The sequence below is a fragment of the Salmo salar genome, chromosome 18, assembly GCF_965601325.2.
Source record: "Salmo salar chromosome 18, fSalSal1, whole genome shotgun sequence".
In the NCBI taxonomy this organism is placed as follows: domain Eukaryota; kingdom Metazoa; phylum Chordata; class Actinopteri; order Salmoniformes; family Salmonidae; genus Salmo; species Salmo salar.
Genome location: NC_138308.1, coordinates 53,579,936 through 53,592,195, shown reverse-complemented (window position 1 = coordinate 53,592,195; position 12,260 = coordinate 53,579,936). Strand labels below are relative to the sequence as shown.

The window sequence follows — 12,260 nt, the reverse complement described above, 5'->3', positions numbered from 1 at the left end:
AGAGGGAGTGTTAGGGATAGAGAGAGAGACAGAGAGAGAGAGAGAGGGAGAGGGAGTGTTAGGGAAAGAGAGAGAGAGAGAGAGAGAGAGAGAGAGAGAGAGAGAGAGAGAGAGAGAGAGTGTTGGAGGGAGGAGGGCGAGACTTGTTTAGTGTTGAAAGCCAATAGAAAGTCTGCTGGGTGTTAACATCCACATGCTGGTGATGGAGAAGAGCCAGAACACAGAGACACAGAGCGAGAGAGAGACCCTAACCACAGGAACTCAGGCTGTCCACGGGCATCCACACAGCAACCTCACCAGGACCCCGGAGAGAGTAGCGGATTGACCAGGGTAGAGACCAGCTAACAAACCACCAAAAAAGCTCAGCATAGAAACCATGATCTGATAGAAGAGCTGAAAAACCTTCACACTTACCACCAAACAGAGGAGCCAACCGATGAGTGGACTGACCGACGAATAGACCACCTCAACCCATCACCTCTGTCTCTGCTGGAATACTTACCTAACCCTAACGCAAGGACAGACCGGGACACAGAGAGAGAGAGGACGCTTTGGACGCCTGAAACAAGAGGTAAACTGACCTGACACTTCCTATCCTTACAGACAAGAGGTCAACTGACCTGACACTTCCTATCCTTAGAGAAAAGAGGTCAACTGACCTGACACTTCCTATCCTTACAGACAAGAGGTCAACTGACCTGACACTTCCTATCCTTAGAGACAAGAGGTCAACTGACCTGACACATCCTATCCTTAGAGACAAGAGGTCAACTGACCTGACACTTCCTATCCTTAGAGACAGAACCACACTGAGAATAGAGTACCAAATGTACTCCTTGTCTCAATCATCATCACTTAGACAAGCTCTGGGCACAGTTTACTGTAAACGGTACAGACATATTAGATAAGACGTTAACATAATCTCTGGTGTTAATACGGTGTTAATACGATCAGCTGTGACGTTGTACTCCAGTACTCCATTTTTGTAGATGACTTTAATTTATTTACATCACTGAAATGAGAGAACTTTACCCTCATCACAATTCACACAACTTTATTTATTAAATGACTTGATGTGTTAAGGGACATTTTAATCCATAAAACCAACAGAGTAGCAGCAGTAAGGGAGAGTGGGTGAAGTTGAGCCACCCCTTTGTGTTTCTAGGAAACACAAAATTAAATTAAAATTAATAATTTTGACCAAATATGTAGGAAGAGGTGGTCATTTCATGGAGTCCGTGAAGGATGAAACCACATGGGAAAAAGTGACCAGCAAGTTAAGTCCCAAAAAAAACCCTGATTTTCATCAAGTCAAATGAATGTATTGTGTTAGAGGTTTCATTATGCTTGTATCTAAACCAAAGTAGATCATTTTAACATTGTTATAAACATCATGTCTCTATTAGCTTCAATATGAGGTCCTAAACCTAGCATGAAAGTGTAGTATTAAAGTGTAGTAGTAAAGTGTAGTAGTAAAGTGTAGTATTAAAGTGTATCCTTGTAGCTGTGTAGGCTAATACAGTGTAAATGTTTGCCTTGGGGTAAGTTGAGCCAAATATAAGTGTTTTGTTTCCTAGGGGTAATGCAAAGCGTTATCGCTGGGATATGAGGTATCAACAGGACCTAGACTGGGATGTGTTGGATTGTGTTTGAGAACTAAAGATAGAAATCGTTTTTTAAAAGGTAGGAGTAATATTTAATTATGGAAATGTGTAGGCGGTTTAATTTACCTCGTCCCGTGCCGAGAGACCACTTTTTTTGTTTTCAAAACTGTAATGTTTACGTTGTATTTTTATTTATTTTTTAATTATTAAACCTTTATTTAACTAGGCAAGTCAGTTAAGAACAAATTCTTATTTTTCAATGGCGGCCTACCAAAAGGCAAAAGGCCTCCTGATGGGGATTAAAAAATATATATATATAGGACAAAACACACATCCCAACAAGAGAGACACCACAACACGACATAAAGACAGACCTAAGTTAACAACACAGTATGGCAGAAGAGAGACAACACTACATAAAGACAGACCTAAGACAACAACATAGCATGAGGAAGAGAGACACCACAACATAAAGGCAGACCTAAGACAACACAGCATGGCAGAAGAGAGACACCACAACACAACATAAAGACAGACCTAATACAACACAGCAATGCAGAAGAGAGACACCACAACATAAAGACAGACCTAAAACAACAACATAGCAAGGCAGAAGAGAGACACCACAACATAAAGACAGACCTAAGACAACACCACAGCAAGGCAGAAGAGAGACACCACAACATAAAGACAGACCTAAGACAACAACACAGCAAGGCAGAAGAGAGACACCACAACACAACATAAAGACAGACCTAAGACAACAACACAGCAAGGCAGAAGAGAGACACCACGACATAAAGACAGACCTAAGACGACAACACAGCACCGTTAGGGGACCGTTACAGACAGCACCGTTAGGGGACCGTTACCGACAGCACCATTACAGACAGCACCGTTAGGGGACAGTTACAGACAGCACCGTTAGGGGACCGTTACAGATAGCACCGTTAGCGGACCTTTACAGACAGCACCGTTTGGGGACCTTTACAGACAGCACCGTTTGGGGACCGTTACAGACAGCACCGTTACAGACAGCACCGTTACAGACAGCACCGTTAGGGGACCGTTACAGACGGCACCGTTAGGGGACCGTTACAGACAGCACCGTTACAGACAGCACCGTTACAGACAGCACCGTTAGGGGACCGTTACAGACAGCACCGTTAGGGGACCGTTACAGACAGCACCGTTAGGGGACCGTTACAGACAGCACCGTTAGGGGACCGTTACAGACAGCACCATTACAGACAGCACCGTTACAGACAGCACTGTTACAGACAGCACCGTTAGGGGACCGTTACAGACAGCACCGTTAGGGGACCGTTACAGACAGCACCGTTTGGGGACCTTTACAGACAGCACCGTTTGGGGACCGTTACAGACAGCACCGTTACAGACAGCACCGTTACAGACAGCACCGTTAGGGGATCGTTACAGACAGCACCATTAGGGGACCGTTACAGACAGCACCGTTTGGGGACCTTTACAGACAGCACCGTTTGGGGACCGTTACAGACAGCACCGTTACAGACAGCACCGTTACAGACAGCACCGTTAGGGGATCGTTACAGACAGCACCGTTAGGGGACCGTTACAGACAGCACCGTTTGGGGACCGTTACAGACAGCACCGTTTGGGGACCGTTACAGACAGCACCGTTACAGACAGCACCGTTACAGACAGCACTGTTACAGACAGCACCGTTAGGGGACCGTTACAGACAGCACCGTTAGGGGACCGTTACAGACAGCACCGTTTGGGGACCTTTACAGACAGCACCGTTTGGGGACCGTTACAGACAGCACCGTTACAGACAGCACCGTTACAGACAGCACCGTTAGGGGATCGTTACAGACAGCACCATTAGGGGACCGTTACAGACAGCACCGTTTGGGGACCTTTACAGACAGCACCGTTTGGGGACCGTTACAGACAGCACCGTTACAGACAGCACCGTTACAGACAGCACCGTTAGGGGATCGTTACAGACAGCACCATTAGGGGACTGTTACAGACAGCACCGTTTGGGGACCTTTACAGACAGCACCGTTTGGGGACCGTTACAGACAGCACCGTTACAGACAGCACCGTTACAGACAGCACTGTTACAGACAGCACCGTTACAGACAGCACCGTTAGGGGACCGTTACAGACAGCACCGTTTGGGGACCGTTACAGACAGCACCGTTAGCGGACCTTTACAGACAGCACCGTTTGGGGACCTTTACAGACAGCACCGTTTGGGGACCGTTACAGACAGCACTGTTACAGACAGCACTGTTAGACAGCACCGTTACAGACAGCACCGTTAGGGGATCGTTACAGACGGCACCATTAGGGGACCGTTACAGACAGCACCGTTACAGACAGCACCGTAAGACAGCACCGTTAGGGGACCGTTACAGACAGCACCGTTAGGGGACCGTTACAGACAGCACCGTTAGGGGACCGTTACAGACAGCACCGTTACAGACAGCACTGTTACAGACAGCACCGTTTGGGGACCTTTACAGACAGCACCGTTTGGGGACCGTTACAGACTGCACCGTTACAGACAGCACCGTTACAGACAGCACCATTACAGACAGCACCGTTAGGGGATCGTTACAGACAGCACCATTAGGGGACCGTTACAGACAGCACCGTTTGGGGACCTTTACAGACAGCACCGTTTGGGGACCGTTACAGACAGCACCGTTTGGGGACCGTTACAGACAGCACCATTACAGACAGCACCGTTAGGGGATCGTTACAGACAGCACCATTAGGGGACCGTTACAGACAGCACCGTTTGGGGACCTTTACAGACAGCACCGTTTGGGGACCGTTACAGACAGCACCGTTAGGGGACCGTTACAGACAGCACCGTTACAGACAGCACCGTTACAGACAGCACCGTTACAGACAGCACAGTTAGGGGACCGTTACAGACAACACCGTTAGGGGACCGTTACAGACAGCACCGTTAGGGGACCGTTACAGACAGCACCATTAGGGGACCGTTACAGACAGCACCGTTAGGGGACCGTTACAGACAGCACCGTTACAGACAGCACCGTTAGGGGACCGTTACAGACAGCACCGTTAGGGGACCGTTACAGACAGCACCGTTAGGGGACCGTTACCGACAGCACCGTTACAGACAGCACCGTTACAGACAGCCTCCGTTAGGGGACCGTTACAGACAGCACCGTTAGGGGACCGTTACAGACAGCACCGTTAGCGGACCTTTACAGACAGCACCGTTTGGGGACCTTTACAGGCAGCACCGTTTGGGGACCGTTACAGACAGCACCGTTACAGACAGCACCGTTACAGACAGCACCGTTAGGGGATCGTTACAGACGGCACCATTAGGGGACCGTTACAGACAGCACCGTTACAGACAGCACTGTTAGACAGCACCGTGAGGGGACCGTTACAGACAGCACCGTTACAGACAGCACCGTTAGGGGACCGTTACAGACAGCACCGTTAGGGGACCGTTACAGACAGCACCGTTACAGACAGCACCGTTACAGACAGCACCGTTAGGGGACCGTTACAGACAGCACCGTTTGGGGACCTTTACAGACAGCACCGTTTGGGGACCGTTACAGACAGCACCGTTACAGACAGCACCGTTACAGACAGCACCGTTAGGGGATCGTTACAGACAGCACCATTAGGGGACCGTTACAGACAGCACCGTTTGGGGACCGTTACAGACAGCACCGTTAGCGGACCTTTACAGACAGCACCAATTGGGGACCTTTACAGACAGCACCGTTTGGGGACCGTTACAGACAGCACCGTTACAGACAGCACCGTTAGACAGCACCGTTATAGACAGCACCGTTAGGGGATCGTTACAGACGGCACCATTAGGGGACCGTTACAGACAGCACCGTTACAGACAGCACCGTTAGACAGCACCGTTAGGGGACCGTTACAGACAGCACCGTTAGGGGACCGTTACAGACAGCACCGTTAGAGGACCGTTACAGACAGCACCGTTACAGACAGCACTGTTACAGACAGCACCGTTACAGACAGCAACGTTAGGGGACCGTTACAGACAGCACCGTTACGGGACCGTTACAGACAGCACCGTTTGGGGACCTTTACAGACAGCACCGTTTGGGGACTGTTACAGACAGCACCGTTACATACAGCACCGTTACAGACATCACCGTTACAGACAGCACCGTTAGGGGATCGTTACAGACAGCACCATTAGGGGACCGTTACAGACAGCACCGTTACAGACAGCACCGTTACAGACAGCATCGTTAGGGGATCGTTACAGACACCACCATTGGGGACCGTTACAGACAGCACCATTAGCGGACCTTTACAGACAGCACCGTTTGGGGACCGTTACAGACAGCACCGTTAGGGGATCGTTACAGACGGCACCATTAGGGGACCGTTACAGACAGCACCGTTACAGACAGCACCGTTAGACAGCACCGTTAGGGGACCGTTACAGACAGCACCGTTATGGGACCGTTACAGACAGCACCGTTAGGGGACCGTTACAGACAGCACCGTTACAGACAGCACCGTTACAGACAGCACTGTTACAGACAGCACCGTTACAGACAGCACCGTTAGGGGACCGTTACAGACAGCACCGTTAGGGGACCGTTAGGGGACCGTTACAGACAGCACCGTTTGGGGACCTTTACAGACAGCACCGTTTGGGGACCGTTACAGACAGCACCGTTACAGACAGCACCGTTAGGGGATCGTTACAGACAGCACCATTAGGGGACCGTTACAGACAGCACCGTTACAGACAGCACCGTTACAGACAGCACCGTTAGGGGACCGTTACAGACAGCACCGTTAGGGGATCGTTACAGACAGCACCGTTAGGGGACCGTTACAGACACCACCGTTAGAGGACCGTTACAGACAGCACCGTTACATACAGCACCGTTACAGACAGCACTGTTACAGACAGCACCGTTACAGACAGCACCGTTAGGGGACCGTTACAGACAGCACCGTTACAGACAGCACCGTTACAGACAGCACCGTTACAGACAGCACCGTTACAGACAGCACCGTTAGGGGACCGTTACAGACAGCACCGTTAGGGGACCGTTACAGACAGCACCGTTAGGGGACCGTTACAGACAGCACCGTTAGGGGACCGTTACAGACAGCACCGTTACAGACAGCACCGTTACAGACAGCACCGTTAGGGGACCGTTACAGACAGCACCGTTACAGTCAGCACCGTTACAGACAGCACCGTTACAGACAGCACCGTTAGGGGACCGTTACAGACAGCACCGTTAGGGGACCGTTACAGACAGCACCGTTAGGGGACCGTTACAGACAGCACCGTTACAGACAGCACCGTTAGGGGACCGTTACAGACAGCACCGTTAGGGGACCGTTACAGACAGCACCGTTAGGGGACCGTTAAAGACAGCACCGTTACAGAAAACACCGTTACAGACAGCACCGTTAGGGGACAGTTACAGACAGCACCGTTAGGGGACCGTTACAGATAGCACCGTTAGGGGACCGTTACAGACAGCACCGTTAGGGGACCGTTACAGACAGCACGTTACAGACAGCACCGTTACAGACAGCACCGTTAGGGGACCGTTACAGACAGCACCGTTACAGACAGCACCGTTACAAACAGCACCGTTACAGACAGCACCGTTAGGGGACCGTTACAGACAGCACCGTTAGTGGACAGTTACAGACAGCACCGTTAGGGGAACGTTAGGGGACCGTTACAGACAGCACCGTTAGGGGACCGTTACAGACAGCACCGTTAGGGGACCGTTACAGACAGCACCGTTACAAACAGCACCGTTACAGACAGCACCGTTAGGGGATCGTTACAGACAGCACCGTTACAGACAGCACCGTTACAGACAGCACTGTTACAGACAGCAACGTTACAGACAGCACCGTTAGGGGACAGTTACAGACAGCACCGTTAGGGGACCGTTAGGGGACCGTTACAGACAGCACCGTTACAGACAGCACCGTTACAGACAGCACCGTTACAGACAGCACCGTTAGGGGACCGTTACAGACAGCACCGTTAGGGGACCGTTACAGACAGCACCGTTAGGGGACCGTTACAGACAGCACCGTTACAGACAGCACCGTTACAGACAGCACCGTTACAGACAGCAACGTTACAGACAGCACCGTTAGGGGACCGTTACAGACAGCACCGTTAGGGGACAGTTACAGACAGCACCGTTAGGGGACCGTTACAGACAGCACCGTTACAGACAGCACCGTTACAGACAGCACCGTTACAGACAGCACTGTCAGGGGACCGTTACAGACAGCACCGTTAGGGGACCGTTACAAACAGCACCGTTAGGGGACCGTTAGGGGACCGTTACAGACAGCACCGTTACAGACAGCACCGTTAGGGGACCGTTACAGACAGCACCGTTAGGGGACCGTTACAGACAGCACCGTTAGCGGACCTTTACAGACAGCACCGTTTGGAGACCATTACAGACAGCACCGTTACAGACAGCACCGTTACAGACTGCACCGTTACAGACAGCACCGTTAGGGGATCGTTACAGACAGCACCATTAGGGTACCGTTACAGACAGCACCGTTACAGACAGCACCGTTAGGGGACCGTTACAGACAGCACCGTTAGTGGACCGTTACAGACAGCACCGTTAGGGGACCGTTACAGACAGCACCGTTAGGGGACCGTTACAAACAGCACCGTTACAGACAGCACCGTTACAGACAGCACCGTTAGGGGATCGTTACAGACAGCACCGTTACAGACAGCACCGTTACAGACAGCACCGTTAGGGGACCGTTACAGACAGCACCGTTACAGTCAGCACCGTTACAGACAGCACCGTTACAGACAGCACCGTTAGGGGACCGTTACAGACAGCACCGTTAGGGGACCGTTACAGACAGCACCGTTAGGGGACCGTTAGGGGACCGTTACAGACAGCACCGTTACAGACAGCACCGTTAGGGGACCGTTACAGACAGCACCGTTAGGGGACCGTTACAGACAGCACCGTTAGGGGACCGTTAAAGACAGCACCGTTACAGAAAACACCGTTACAGACAGCACCGTTAGGGGACAGTTACAGACAGCACCGTTAGGGGACCGTTACAGATAGCACCGTTAGGGGACCGTTACAGACAGCACCGTTAGGGGACCGTTACAGACAGCACGTTACAGACAGCACCGTTACAGACAGCACCGTTAGGGGACCGTTACAGACAGCACCGTTACAGACAGCACCGTTACAGACAGCACCGTTACAGACAGCACCGTTAGGGGACCGTTACAGACAGCACCGTTAGGGGACAGTTACAGACAGCACCGTTAGGGGAACGTTAGGGGACCGTTACAGACAGCACCGTTACAGACAGCACCGTTAGGGGACCGTTACAGACAGCACCGTTAGGGGACCGTTACAGACAGCACCGTTACAGACAGCACCGTTACAGACAGCACCGTTAGGGGACCGTTACAGACAGCACCGTTACAGACAGCACCGTTACAGACAGCACCGTTAGGGGACCGTTACAGACAGCACCGTTAGGGGACCGTTACAGACAGCACCGTTACAGACAGCACCGTTACAGACAGCACCGTTAGGGGACCGTTACAGACAGCACCGTTAGGGGACCGTTACAGACAGCACCGTTACAGACAGCACCGTTAGGGGACCGTTACAGACAGCACCGTTACAGACAGCACCGTTACAGACAGCACCGTTACAGACAGCAACGTTACAGACAGCACCGTTAGGGGACCGTTACAGACAGCACCGTTAGGGGACAGTTACAGACAGCACCGTTAGGGGACCGTTACAGACAGCACCGTTACAGACAGCACCGTTACAGACAGCACCGTTAGGGGACCGTTACAGACAGCACCGTTAGGGGACCGTTAGAAACAGCACCGTTAGGGGACCGTTAGGGGACCGTTACAGACAGCACCGTTACAGACAGCACCGTTAGGGGACAGTTACAGACAGCACCGTTAGGGGACCGTTACAGACAGCACCGTTAGGGGACCGTTACAGACAGCACCGTTACAGACAGCACCGTTACAGACAGCACCGTTAGGGGACCGTTACAGACAGCACCGTTAGGGGACCGTTACAGACAGCACCGTTAGCGGACCTTTACAGACAGCACCGTTTGGAGACCATTACAGACAGCACCGTTACAGACAGCACCGTTACAGACAGCACCGTTACAGACTGCACCGTTACAGACAGCACCGTTAGGGGATCGTTACAGACAGCACCATTAGGGTACCGTTACAGACAGCACCGTTACAGACAGCACCGTTAGGGGACCGTTACAGACAGCACCGTTAGTGGACCGTTACAGACAGCACCGTTAGGGGACCGTTACAGACAGCACCGTTAGGGGACCGTTACAAACAGCACCGTTACAGACAGCACCGTTACAGACAGCACCGTTAGGGGATCGTTACAGACAGCACCATTAGGGTACCGTTACAGACAGCACCGTTACAGACAGCACCGTTAGGGGACCGTTACAGACAGCACCGTTAGGGGACCGTTACAGACAGCACCGTTAGGGGACCGTTACAGACAGCACCGTTTGGGGACCTTTACAGACAGCACCGTTTGGGGACCGTTACAGACAGCACCGTTAGGGGACCGTTACAGACAGCACCGTTTGGGGACCTTTACAGACAGCACCGTTTGGGGACCGTTACAGACAGCACCGTTAGGGTACCGTTACAGACAGCACCGTTACAGACAGCACCGTTAGGGGACCGTTACAGACAGCACCGTTAGGGGACCATTACAGACAGCACCGTTAGGGGACCGTCACAGACAGCACCGTTAGAGGACCGTTAGACAGCACCATTACATACAGCACCGTTACAGACAGCACTGTTACAGACAGCACCGTTACAGACAGCACCGTTACAGACAGCACCGTTAGGGGACCGTTACAGACAGCACCGTTAGGGGACCGTTACAGACAGCACCGTTAGGGGACCATTACAGACAGCACCGTTAGAGGACCGTTAGACAGCACCGTTACATACAGCACCGTTACAGACAGCACTGTTACAGACAGCACTGTTACAGACAGCACCGTTACAGACAGCACCGTTACAGACAGCACCGTTACAGACAGCACCGTTACAGACAGCACCGTTAGGGGACCGTTACAGACAGCATCGTTAGGGGACCGTTACAGACAGCACCGTTAGTGGACCGTTACAGACAGCACCGTTAGGGGACCGTTACAGACAGCACCGTTACAGACAGCACCGTTACATACAGCACCGTTAGGGGACCGTTACAGACGGCACCGTTAGGGGACCGTTACAGATGGCACCGTTACAGACAGCACCGTTACAGACAGCACCGTTAGGGGACCGTTACAGACAGCACCGTTAGGGGACCGTTACAGACAGCACCGTTACCGACAGCACCGTTAGGGACCGTTACAGACAGCACCGTTAGGGCACCGTTACAGACAGCACCGTTAGGGGATCGTTACAGACAGCACCATTAGGGGACCGTTACAGACAGCACCGTTACAGACAGCACCGTTAGGGGACCGTTACAGACAGCACCGTTAGGGGACCGTTACAGACAGCACCGTTTGGGGACCTTTACAGACAGCACCGTTTGGGGACCGTTACAGACAGCACCGTTAGGGGACCGTTACAGACAGCACCGTTTGGGGACCTTTACAGACAGCACCGTTTGGGGACCGTTACAGACAGCACCGTTACAGACAGCACCGTTACAGACAGCACCGTTACAGACAGCACCGTTAGGGGATCGTTACAGACAGCACCATTAGGGGACCATTACAGACAGCACTGTTACAGACAGCACCGTTACAGACAGCACCGTTAGGGGACCGTTACAGACAGCACCGTTAGGGGACCATTACAGACAGCACCGTTAGGGGACCGTCACAGACAGCACCATTAGAGGACCGTTAGACAGCACCATTACATACAGCACCGTTACAGACAGCACTGTTACAGACAGCACCGTTACAGACAGCACCGTTACAGACAGCACCGTTACAGACAGCACCGTTAGGGGACCGTTACAGACAGCACCGTTAGGGGACCGTTACAGACAGCACCGTTACAGACAGCACCTTTACAGACAGCACCGTTAGGGGACCGTTACAGACAGCACCGTTAGGGGACCGTTACAGACAGCACCGTTAGGGGACCGTTACAGACAGCACCGTTAGGGGACCGTTACAGACGGCACCGTTACAGACAGCACCGTTACCGACAGCACCGTTAGGGGACCGTTACAGACAGCACCGTTAGGGGATCGTTACAGACAGCACCATTAGGGGACCGTTACAGACAGCACCGTTACAGACAGCACCGTTAGGGGACCGTTACAGACAGCACCGTTAGGGGACCGTTACAGACAGCACCGTTAGAGGACCGTTAGACAGCACCGTTACAGACAGCACCGTTAGGGGACCGTTACAGACAGCACCGTTAGGGGACCGTTACAGACAGCACCGTTAGAGGACCGTTAGACAGCACCGTTACAGACAGCGCTGTTACAGACAGCACTGTTACAGACAGCACCGTTACAGACAGCACCGTTACAGACAGCACCGTTAGGGGACCGTTACAGACAGCACCGTTACAGACAG

The 12,260-nt window shown here is 52.3% G+C and overlaps 1 protein-coding gene across 1 annotated transcript in view; it reads left to right on the top strand.

Moving 5' to 3' along the window:
* The first annotated feature begins 209 nt into the window (after positions 1–209).
* Positions 210–12,260, top strand: part of LOC106577436 (gremlin-2) — a 41,027-nt gene continuing 28,976 nt past the window's right edge. The window contains exon 1 of the mRNA XM_045711449.2: positions 210–571. The gene's annotated coding sequence lies outside the window, so the exon portion shown is untranslated. The remainder of the gene's footprint in view (positions 572–12,260) is intronic.